The sequence below is a fragment of the Lactuca virosa genome, chromosome 3, assembly GCF_052849685.1.
Source record: "Lactuca virosa cultivar CGN04683 chromosome 3, Lactuca_virosa_CGN04683_v6, whole genome shotgun sequence".
Lineage (NCBI taxonomy): Eukaryota > Viridiplantae > Streptophyta > Magnoliopsida > Asterales > Asteraceae > Lactuca > Lactuca virosa.
In genome coordinates this window covers 238542763-238556103 of record NC_136428.1, presented here as the reverse complement: position 1 = coordinate 238556103, position 13341 = coordinate 238542763, and positions in this window count along the sequence as shown.

The following is a 13341-nucleotide window of genomic DNA, read 5'->3' as shown; positions in this document are numbered from 1 at the left end:
TTCTCATCCTTACGCGCATATTCGTTGAATCACCCACATCAGGTGAGTTCATACCCCGTAATGAATCTTTTAAACTGTTTTAACTATTTTAAGGGGGGAATACAAGTTAAACACAATGATAAATTGTGTAAATGTTTGTTATAAACATCCTTGCAAAATGTTACTTATGTCATATATAAGTCGTCAAAACATTTCAAAGCTCCTTTAAAGTTATGTTACTTTTTAGTTATACAAAACTCCGTTTTTTTTAAAAGTACGAACATAACTTAGTAGATAAATGAGTATTTTCATGCAACCGCTCAAGTACAATACTAGTAAACTATAATAGGTATAGTTTAGAGGTTCAGTTCATACTAGATACATTACACGATAACGAAAGAGGAACACACTATAACAAGTACAGAGGGGAACACACTACACTAAGTACCGGGAAAAACACGCTAATATATCTTTTCGGGTTTGCATTGATACCAGTACGATTTCACGTACCAGGGTCAGCAGACACGAGGTGATAGTTATATCCAACCCAAGTTATTTATTTACAAAGAGTGTACATATGAAAAGTACCCAAGGATAGTAAATAAGTTACATAACTTCTTCGTAACATGAACATTCAGTAGAAAGGGACCTATAATGCTAACTTTATGATTCCTTAGTGTATGCATTCAGGGATATATATTAATCGGGTCCGACAGGTAGTAAGATGTGTGCCTTCCGCTTCATTTCCTGTTCCTTGTTTGGTTGTGGGCTTAGAGCAGATACACCCAGCCTACTATCTATCCGAGCTTAGCTATATATATATTCCGTATACACCAAGTAATCATAAGGGGTACCATGTAGGGGTCAGGTCATAGGACACTAATGCAATGCACAGTTTCCTAGTATAAAACACACTTTTCAAATGAAGAACTTTTGGAATACAATACTAGAAACTTAACTAGTACAAGGGTTTAATCCATTTTATTAAACCAGTAGAACTTAAAGGACCTTAAGTGGTTAACTCTATAATACCTTGGTCTATACATCGGGGTTATATATATAATTAATAACCGATAAGTAGTTGGATGTGTGCTTTCCGCCTTACTTCCTGTTCCTTGTTTGGTAGTGGGCTTAGGGCAGATCCACACAATTAACTACCTGTTCGATATTAGATTATATATAACTAGTATAAACTAAGTTATTATAAAAGGAACTACTGTGGTTATCGTTTTATTATAAGAAATAAGGGTTTTCTTAAAGGATCTTTTAATCAAATATAAAGGAACTATTACAGTTAACTCCGTGAGTACCGAGTGAGTACGCAAGGGTTATATACAACGATGATCTAACAAACAATGGGATGTGTGCCTTCCGCCTCATTTCCTGTTCCTTGTTTGGTTGTGGGCTTAGGGCAGATACACACAACCGATTGTTTGTTTACTCTGGGTTTTATATAACTTGTATCCACTTAATACTCATAGAAAGGACTATAGGGCCATATTTACTAATCTTTCATCAAGGCAGGAAATATAGGATTTCCTGGAGGAACAGACGAACTTTTTCTAAACACAACATATAAATTACTACATTTTTCAACTACATTTCAACAGCAGTTTTCTACAAACATTTTACAACTTACATCACTAAAATCTTATGAACTCACCAGCTTAATTGCTGATCAACTCCTACAAATAACTTGTATTCTCAGGAGCCGATTAGACAGGTACTTGTGTCGAAGATTCAGAAGATGGAGCAGTATAGCTTCAAATCTTGTTTGTTATTTGCTTATGTATTCTATGTTTTATGTGTACACACTTTGTAAACACTTTCTTTCTAATGATACGGTTGTTTATTACTTTAATTACTATGATGCATGTCTCGTGATACTAAACATGACGTCCTCCGCCCCAGAACGTTTCCGCCGTTCCGGTTTTGGGGTGTGACAGATTGGTATCAGAGCATTGTTTATAGTGAACTAAGTATATCAACCCATAAAAGATATACAACTATAAATACAATGGGGCCTAAGTGCTCTGGATAATGGTATATTTTAAGAGTATAACAGTAAGCTATAAAAATATACCTACCTGCTTATACATGTATACATACTAGAGAAAGTATCACGAGAAGAACAGAACTAAAAGTATTTAAAGGTTGAACACTGTCGTCAAACCTAAACAGTTATGTAATCATAAGCTGGGATCAATATAGCATGATCAACTATATTCATTCGAGATGTTACCAACATGTGTTTGGGAGTGATGTAGTGTTGCAACAGTCTTGAAACTTACCGAATACTAAGTCAAGGGAATACTAGAACAAGTACATTTGAGTTAGAATACTATAGGAGTATTCTATGATACTATAACTCGATAACAAGTTCAAAACATACCAAGTTCATTACATTAGAATACTATGGGAGTATTCTGTGACACTATAGCACGATAACAAGTTTGAAACATACTAAGTACCTCACATTAAAATACTATAGGAGTATTTTAGGCACTATACAAATAACTTATGTGATAACTTAAAAGACCCTTACAGATAGGTCTATAATCTTGCAATGTATACCTCCAGGGTTATATATAATTGAGATTTTATAGACTTAGAATTTGTGATCTACGCTCCACTACCTGTTCCTTGTTTGGTTGTGGTTCTGGAGTAAGATCACTTATTCGAAGGTCTATTTAATCTTAAGTTATATGCAACTTGTATAAATTGTGCAATTATAGGAGGACTCTGTAAGGATCACCCCATAATGCTACCCATAATCTCATAGATTCTTTAGCCACTTCCATTCTCGTACGACAAACCCCGATAACTGTAACCACTACCTCATAATAGACAACAGAAGGGTCCGGGAGAAATGAGAGCAAACCCCTGAGAAGTTTTCAAAGATGAACCAACCGAAGTAACCAAACACGTCTTACACGTCACACTAATAAATAATAAACTTGGTTAACTTTATGAGCGAGTGGAAACATTGCTCACATTATGTGGTAGACTTATTTTATTACATGCAACTGGTAACAGTTATTCAGGAAACAGATATTCATTTGAGGATAGTCATTTGAAATTCATAAAGTTCATCGAGTATAGACTCTTTTATGAATTGTTTCTAGAACCCTGTGGAAGTCAGGACTCGATACACTCAGAACTGGGATAACCTTGTCTTTTCAGCTTTTAGTTTATGTCCACTGCTATAGACTTATCCCATCTCATCTTTGTATTCTAATAGCAAAGATGCATGCTCGCAAATCGAACCGACGCACTGTTCCGATAACTCCAACTCAACCGCCCCTACCCCCACCACAGTTCGACATAGCTGCTTTTCAGGCAGCGGTAACACAAGCAACGATAGCTGCTCTAACCCAAATTCGTGCAAGCGGTATCAGTGGATCTGGTGACAGTGCTCACCTAAACAACCACGGAGATACCCACGAACACCCAAGGGAATGTTCGTATAAAGACTTCATGAAATGCAAACCCAGTTCCTTCGACGGGAATGGTGGAGTCATCACTCTGATGCAATGGTTCGAGAGAACAGAGTCGGTCTTCGAGATCTGTTCGTGCTCCGAAGGGAGCAAGGTGAAGTTTGCTGCCTGCACCTTCTTCGGCAGAGCCTTAACATGGTGGAATGGCCATGTTAAGTCACTGACTTTACCAGTGGCGAACTCTATGGGCTGGGAAAACTTGAAGGAAATGATGATGAGAGAGTACTGCTCAAGGGGCGAAGTACAAAAGCTGGAACAAGAGCTATGGGAGCTCAAAATGGTCGGTTCGGACATAGTGGCCTACACTAACAGGTTTAGCGACCTGGCAGCACTGTGCCCCGGGATGGTTACCCCGGAGAGCAAGAAGATAGAAAGATACATCTGGGGTCTGACTGCCCCGACCTGAGGAAACGTGTTGTCTTCTAACCCGGCCACATTCGATAGTGCAAAGCACCTGGCTCAGCAACTCATTGACTATGAAGTCCACCAAGGCGTAGAAGTCATGGTTCCCGAACCATCGAGGGAAGGGGAATATGGACAGAAGTCGGGGAATAAGAGAAAAGAGGAGCGAACGAGCACTATGTACACCGCCACAAAACCTGCTACTCCAGCACCGGCCAGTCGATATGATGGAACCCTTCCGAAATGTGGGAAATGCAACCACCACCACCACGGAAAATGCCGGAAATTGCAGTGTCTGAACTGCCACAGAATAGGACACACAGTCCGTTTCTGCAGGGCACCGGCTCAACCGATCTCCCAAGTCCCTGGAGTTGAAGAAAACCAAGCCTGCTATGGCTGTGGTGAGACTGGACACTACCAGGAGGACAGCCCGATAACAAAGAACTCATGAGCAGATGGACGAATTCTGATGATCACCGCAGGGGAACCAACCTCGGAGTCGCCTTCGAGCAGCGGTACATTTTCGACCTAATAATTGCTTTGGAAATTAAATTATATTTATATAAGACTTAAAACGTGGGGATAACAACTAAAAGTAATTATAATAATAACTCACTCTTTGAAATAAGTCACAACACTCAAAAGAACTAAGAGTTCCGTTTTGAGAAGCTATGATGCCAGTATGTACATTAAGAGTTGTGCATAGCTAGGATTTTGCAGACCAAGAGTGAGTGATTCCGCCTTAATTCCTGTTCCTTGTCTGGTTGTGGATTTGAGGCAGAGTTACTCAGTCGACGTCCAAGTTATCCTAATTATTCATAACTTGTATATTCGGGGCGATCGTAGTGGTATCAAGGAGGACCTTAGTTTAAACATCCATACTAGTTAACAAAGCACTTTCGCGGTATGTATGCGCACATCGTGGTACGATACGTAGGAGTGTTAACATCAAGGGGACACAGAAAGCACTAGAACATTCACAAAGAATACATTCTCGAATACACTAGAAGTACATTTTCGAAAGCACTAAGAGTACAAAGTCGAACACGCTAAGGGTACATTTTCGAGCACACTAGGGATACATCATTGTGTAACATACGTTTCTTTCAAGTCGGCCAAACTTTGTTTGGTAAAGAGTCCTTTTCTATCATTCGTCATGAATTGGCGTGGTCCTCACCATACTAAGTTCATATGTTCCTATCGCATCGACCATCAAGTTCGCGAAACCTTTGTCATTCGTAACGACAGTCTGATCTAATCCACAGTTTTGCCTTCGTATTCTAAACCTCGAAGTACTCGTGCGAATAATACCTTGTCTTCCAAAACCTTGCCGCCGTATGTTCCATAGAGCTTTCCGAAATACCACTCGTCCAGCAGACCAAGTCCGAGCACAGAGGCTGAGGACGAATACCGCTCACCTATCACTATTTAGTTTATACGCGAGGGTGGTATGTGATTATGATTACGCAGACCTAGTATGTGTGTTTCCGCCCTATCTCCTGTTCCTTGTCTGGTTGTGGACCTGCGGCAGAATCACACATCTGACCGTCTAACCAATCCTAATCATATACGACTTGTATACGTGAGATAATGATAGATGGACCAAGTATGAATCCTATCATGGACAGTAGGGCAAAGTTGCCAGGTCTACGAGTGAGTATCCTACCAACCAGAGGAGCACAACCCCAGTAGTACGACTAAGAGAGCTAATTTCGGGACGAAATTCCCTCTAACGGGGGGATGATGTGACAACCCGAAAAATTTTAAATTTTTGCCTTGCAAAGCTCAGCCAGTCAAGTCAACTGAGTGTCAGACTCATTCCTACTATCATTCAGCCTCATTTGGAGTCAGTTTAAAGGTCCAAAGGTCAGTACATTCAAGCGTGAAACATAGAAATGGATCGCGTACACTTCTAGCATCAAAATCGGGCCATACACTCCAACACAAGGAGTGTGCGGCCGCACACAGGGTGTGCGGCCGCACACCCCTCTCCTGGCAGCACACACTCTTGTATAAAGTTAGAACTTAGCCTCCTTTAATCCCTTTTCACTCCCCAAGGCTTAGAACTCGATTCTCTCTCAACTATCATCCGATTTTGGGCTTAAATCTTCGAGTTGGTAAGTGTTCTTCTCCCGATTTGTTGTTAATCTTCATAAACTAGTTACAACCTTTGATTTCATCCATTTGAAATCGTGTTTTGACTAAATCTTCAAATCTTCATCCACTTCACCAAGAACACCAAGAACACACACATGTTCTTGGCGATTTTGGACCTTCTCGAGCTTCCAGATCGTAAGTACTTCTTTCCAATGCTTGAATCTTGTTAATAACACTTGTTTAAGTCCTTCGAAATGCCCATAACTCATGACCAATGGTGTGTGCGGCCGCACACACTCATGTGGCCGCACACCCCTCAAAAACCCTCAAAACACCATCCAAACACCCCTAAAGGCTTGTATACTGTGAATGTCATTCCCCAAGCTTGTTACTTACTAGATGAGGGCCTTAGAAAACGTCCAAATCATTTTCATCAAGGAGTGTGCAGCCGCACACACTCCATGTGACCGCACACCCCTTTGTTTGTTGCTTAAGGGCTACCAAAGTGTCTTCTAGCTTCAACACTTGATGAGCATCAGTCCTACAAGCCTCCCCACCATTTGGAAAACAATTTGAGCACACTTCATCATGAGTGTGCGGCCGCACACTCCCATGGCCGCACACCCATGGCCGCACACCCACCAAAGTGGCCGTACACCCCCTTAAATTGAATCATATGTGATTCCAACACTTGGTCAAAGTGTTTCCTAGTCCCGTGAGGTGTTTTCTTGCTTTTGGTTGCTTCCAAGCACTATATTTATGTCAGTATATGCCATTATATATCATATAGGACTCGTTAAGTCTCGGGACTTCATTCGTGGAACTTCTCATCCTTACGCGCATATTCGTTGAATCACCCACATCAGGTGAGTTCATACCCCGTAATGAATCTTTTAAACTGTTTTAACTGTTTTAAGGGGGGAATACAAGTTAAACACAATGATAAATTGTGTAAATGTTTGTTATAAACATCCTTGCAAAATGTTACTTATGTCATATATAAGTCGTCAAAACATTTCAAAGCTCCTTTAAAGTTATGTTACTTTTTAGTTATACAAAACTCCGTTTTTTTTAAAAGTACGAACATAACTTAGTAGATAAATGAGTATTTTCATGCAACCGCTCAAGTACAATACTAGTAAACTATAATAGGTATAGTTTAGAGGTTCAGTTCATACTAGATACATTACACGATAACGAAAGAGGAACACACTATAACAAGTACAGAGGGGAACACACTACACTAAGTACCGGGAAAAACACGCTAATATATCTTTTCGGGTTTGCATTGATACCAGTACGATTTCACGTACCAGGGTCAGCAGACACGAGGTGATAGTTATATCCAACCCAAGTTATTTATTTACAAAGAGTGTACATATGAAAAGTACCCAAGGATAGTAAATAAGTTACATAACTTCTTCGTAACATGAACATTCAGTAGAAAGGGACCTATAATGCTAACTTTATGATTCCTTAGTGTATGCATTCAGGGATATATATTAATCGGGTCCGACAGGTAGTAAGATGTGTGCCTTCCGCTTCATTTCCTGTTCCTTGTTTGGTTGTGGGCTTAGAGCAGATACACCCAGCCTACTATCTATCCGAGCTTAGCTATATATATATTCCGTATACACCAAGTAATCATAAGGGGTACCATGTAGGGGTCAGGTCATAGGACACTAATGCAATGCACAGTTTCCTAGTATAAACATACTTTTCAAATGAAGAACTTTTGGAATACAATACTAGAAACTTAACTAGTACAAGGGTTTAATCCATTTTATTAAACCAATAGAACTTAAAGGACCTTAAGTGGTTAACTCTATAATACCTTGGTCTATACATCGGGGTTATATATATAATTAATAACCGATAAGTCGCTGGATGTGTGATTTCCGCCTTACTTCCTGTTCCTTGTTTGGTGGTGGGCTTAGGGCAGATCCACACAATTAACTACCTGTTCGATATTAGATTATACATAACTAGTATAAACTAAGTTATTATAAAAGGAACTACTGTGGTTATCGTTTTATTATAAGAAATAAGGGTTTTCTTAAAGGATCTTTTCATCAAATGTAAAGGAACTATTACAATTAACTCTGTGAGTACCGAGTGAGTACGCAAGGGTTATATACAACGATGATCTAACAAACAATGGGATGTGTGCCTTCCGCCTCATTTCCTGTTCCTTGTTTGGTTGTGGGCTTAGGGCAGATACACACAACCGATTGTTTGTTTACTCTGGGTTTTATATAACTTGTATCCACTTAATACTCATAGAAAGGACTATAGGGCCATATTTACTTATCTTTCATCAAGGCAGGAAATATAGGATTTCCTGGAGGAACAGGCGAACTTTTTCTAAACACAACATATAAATTACTACATTTTTCAACTACATTTCAACAGCAGTTTTCTACAAACATTTTACAACTTACATCACTAAAATCTTATGAACTCACCAGCTTAATTGTTGATCAACTCCTTCAAATAACTTGTATTCTCAGGAGTCGATTAGACAGGTACTCGTGTCGAAGATTCAGAAGATGGAGCAGTATAGCTTCAAATCTTGTTTGTTATTTGCTTATGTATTCTATGTTTTATGTGTACACACTTTGTAAACACTTTCTTTCTAATGATACGGTTGTTTATTACTTTAATTACTATGATGCATGTCTCGTGATACTAAACATGACGTCCTCCGCCCCAGAACGTTTCCGCCGTTCCGGTTTTGGGGTGTGACAGATTGGTATCAGAGCATTGTTTATAGTGAACTAAGTATATCAACCCATAAAAGATATACAACTATAAATACAGTGGGGCCTAAGTGCTCTGGATAATGGTATATTTTAAGAGTATAACAGTAAGCTATAAAAATATACCTACCTGCTTATACATGTATACATACTAGAGCAAGTATCACGAGAAGAACAGAACTAAAAGTATTTAAAGGTTGAACACTGTCGTCAAACCTGAAGAGTTATGTAATCATAAGCTGGGATCAATATAGCCTGATCAACTATATTCATTCGAGATGTGACCAACATGTGTTTGGGAGTGATGTAGTGTTGCAACAGTCTTAAAACTTACGGAATACTAAGTCAAGGGAATACTAGAACAAGTACATTTGAGTTAGAATACTCTAGGAGTATTCTATGATACTATAACTCGATAACAAGTTCAAAACATACCAAGTTCATTACATTAGAATACTATGGGAGTATTCTGTGACACTATAGCACGATAACAAGTTTGAAACATACTAAGTACCTCACATTAAAATACTATAGGAGTATTTTAGGCACTATACAAATAACTTATGTGATAACTTAAAAGACCCTTACAGATAGGTCTATAATCTTGCAATGTATACCTCCAGGGTTATATATAATTGAGATTTTATAGACTTAGAATTTGTGATCTACGCTCCACTACCTGTTCCTTGTTTGGTTGTGGTTCTGGAGTAAGATCACTTATACGAAGGTCTATTTAATCTTAAGTTATATACAACTTGTATAAATTGTGCAATTATAGGAGGACTCTGTAAGGATCACCCCATAATGCTACCCATAATCTCATAGATTCTTTAGCCACTTCCATTCTCGTACGACAAACCCCGATAGCTGTAACCACTACCTCATAATAGACAACAGAAGGGTCCGGGAGAAACGAGAGCAAACTCCTGAGAAGTTTTCAAAGATGAACCAACCGAAGTAACCAAACACGTCTTACACGTCACACTAATAAATAATAAACTTGGTTAACTTTATGAGCGAGTGGAAACACTGCTCACATTATGTGGTAGACTTATTTTATTACATGCAACTGGTAACAGTTATTCAGGAAACAGATATTCATTTGAGGATAGTCATTTGAAATTCATAAAGTTCATCGAGTATAGACTCTTTTATGAATTGTTTCTAGAACCCTGTGGAAGTCAGGACTCGATACACTCAGAACTGGGATAACCTTGTCTTTTCAGCTTTTAGTTTATGTCCACTGCTATAGACTTATCCCATCTCATCTTTGTATTCTTTTAGCAAAGATGCCTCCTCGCAAATCGAACCGACGCACTGTTCCGATAACTCCAACTCAACCGCCCCTACCCCCGCCACGGTTCGACATAGCTACTTTTCAGGCAGCGGTAACATAAGCAACGATAGCTGCTCTAACCCAAATTCGCGCAAGCGGTATCAGTGGATCTGGTGACAGTGCTCACCTAAACAACCACGGAGATACCCACGAACACCCAAGGGAATGTTCGTATAAAGACTTCATGAAATGCAAACCCAGTTCCTTCGACGGGAATGGTGGAGTCATCACTCTGATGCAATGGTTCGAGAGAACAGAGTCGGTCTTCGAGATCTGTTCGTGCTCCGAAGGGAGCAAGGTGAAGTTTGCTGCCTGCACCTTCTTCGGCAGAGCCTTAACATGGTGGAATGGCCATGTTAAGTCACTGACTTTACCAGTGGCGAACTCTATGGGCTGGGAAAACTTGAAGGAAATGATGATGATAGAGTACTGCTCAAGGGGCGAAGTACAAAAGCTGGAACAAGAGCTATGGGAGCTCAAAATGGTCGGTTCGGACATAGTGGCCTACACTAACAGGTTTAGCGACCTGGCAACACTGTGCCCCGGGATGGTTACCCAGGAGAGCAAGAAGATAGAAAGATACATCTGGGGTCTGACTGCCCCGACCCGAGGAAACGTGTTGTCTTCTAACCCGGCCACATTCGATAGTGCAAAGCACCTGGCTCAGCAACTTATTGACTATGAAGTCCACCAAGGCGTAGAAGTCATGGTTCCCGAACCATCGAGGGAAGGGGAATATGGACAGAAGTCGGGGAATAAGAGAAAAGAGGAGCGAACGAGCACTATGTACACCGCCACAAAACCTGCTACTCCAGCACCGGCCAGTCGATATGATGGAACCCTTCCGAAATGTGGGAAATGCAACCACCACCACCACGGAAAATGCCGGAAATTGCAGTGTCTGAACTGCCACAGAATAGGACACACAGTCCGTTTCTGCAGGGCACCGGCTCAACCGATCTCCCAAGTCCCTGGAGTTGAAGAAAACCAAGCCTGATATGGCTGTGGTGAGACTGGACACTACCAGGAGGACTGCCCGATAACAAAGAACTCAGGAGCAGATGGACGAATTCTGAAGATCACCGCAGGGGAACCAACCTCGGAGTCGCCTTCGAGCAGCGGTACATTTTCGACCTAATAATTGCTTTGGAAATTAAATTATATTTATATAAGACTTAAAACTTGGGGATAACAACTAAAAGTAATTATAATAATAACTCACTCTTTGAAATAAGTCACAACACTCAAAAGAACTAAGAGTTCCGTTTTGAGAAGCTATGATGCCAGTATGTACATTAAGAGTTGTGCATAGCTAGGATTTTGCAGACCAAGAGTGAGTGATTCCGCCTTAATTCCTGTTCCTTGTCTGGTTGTGGATTTGAGGCAGAGTTACTCAGTCGACGTCCAAGTTATCCTAATTATTCATAACTTGTATATTCGGGGCGATCGTAGTGGTATCAAGGAGGACCTTAGTTTAAACATCGATACTAGTTAACAAAGCACTTTCGCGGTATGTACGCGGACATCGCGGTACGATACGTAGGAGTGTTAACATCAAGGGGAAACAGAAAGCACTAAAACATTCACAAAGAATACATTCTTGAATACACTAGAAGTACATTTTCGAAAGCACTAAGAGTACACAGCCGAACACGCTAAGGGTACATTTTCGAGCACACTAGGGATACATCATTGTGTAACATACGTTTCTTTCAAGTCGGCCAAACTTTGTTCGGTAAAGAGTCCTTTTCTGTGACAACCCGAAATTTCTATTCTGTACAACCTCTTACTTCAATAAGAGTCAGAAAAGTTTCTGCTAACTTTCAAGCTTTTTGGTTTAAGTTTGAATCTTTTTAAGTTAGTACTTTAGGAGATAACAGGAGAGAGGATGCATTAGGGTTTATTGTGTAACAATAAAGTCCCATAACTTCAAAAGTTTGGAGTTTACGGCCTAAACTTGGTGTTTACGGCCGTAAACCCCTAGAGTATATATATGGCACTTAGCCATTTATTTCACTTTTTCACTTTTCAAGAACACAACCTCAAATCCTCTCAAGTAGCATCCAAGTTTTTCTTCTAGATCTTCAACTTGTAAGTGTTTCTAGCCCTATTAAGTTGATATATACCTTAATCTAGTGATCTAACACACTTCCATCCATAAAATCATTCCAAAAGGTTAGATCTTCAAGTTTCACCAAGAACACCAAGAACACACACTAGTGTTCTTGGCCTTTTGGTACCATTTCAAGCCTCTACCTTGTAAGTACTTCTATCTTAGTGTATCTTAAGGCTTGTTACACTTCCATATATCAAGAAATCACCAAGAAACACCAAGATCAAGGTGTTTACGGTCCAAGATGTTCTTGGACCGTAAACCCTACAAATGGTGCCAAAATGTCCCTAGTCCCTTCACAAGCCTTGGAAACTAGCCTAGATCCCTTCCCTATTGTGCTTAGGACTCAAAACAATCAAAAGACCATAAATCATAGGGGTTTACAACCGTAAACCCAAAGGGAAATGGTCCAGGGACCGTAAACTCCATTTAGGAGTGAAATGGTGCCCTAATCTCCTCCTAAGGCTTAATCATGAAGAGGGAATACTTCTAAGGACTTGTAGAACTTCAAAACAACAAATGGTCAAAGAAACATGAGTTTACGGCCGTAAACTCATGTGTTTACGACCGTAAACTCAAGGAGTTATGGTCACAAAACCGTAAACTCCAAGGGAGTTTACTCTTGAACCCCAAACACAATAGCAAGGTCCTACCACCCTTAGATGCAATCCTTATGACTTATAGCACTTAAATCAAGTGTTTTACATGTCTTAGGATGTCTTAAACTTGGTAATTTAGTTGTTATATGACTAATTGGATACATATATGTGTGATTATATGTTAACTACGATCATTGAGTGTGTACAAGTCTTCACTTGACACTTAGCATCCTACATCATTCAGTTCATCCAGACCACCAACTACAGGTGAGTTCATACCCCTTAATCAATCTTTTAAATGTTTTTAAATACTTTAATAGGGGGGAATACAAGTAGGAAACATGAAGTTATAGAATCAATCACATGTGATTTATAACTGTGTTTTCCATCAAACTGATTTCACATACTTCAAAATGTGTTAATCACAATGGTTTTAAGTCGTTTTATACTTGGTTATCAAATGACTTACTTTGGAAAGGTTTTATAAAATGACATCAAGACATATTTATTTATTTTTCAAAACTCTTAAATGTTTTACAAAACCTCTTACATTCTTTCC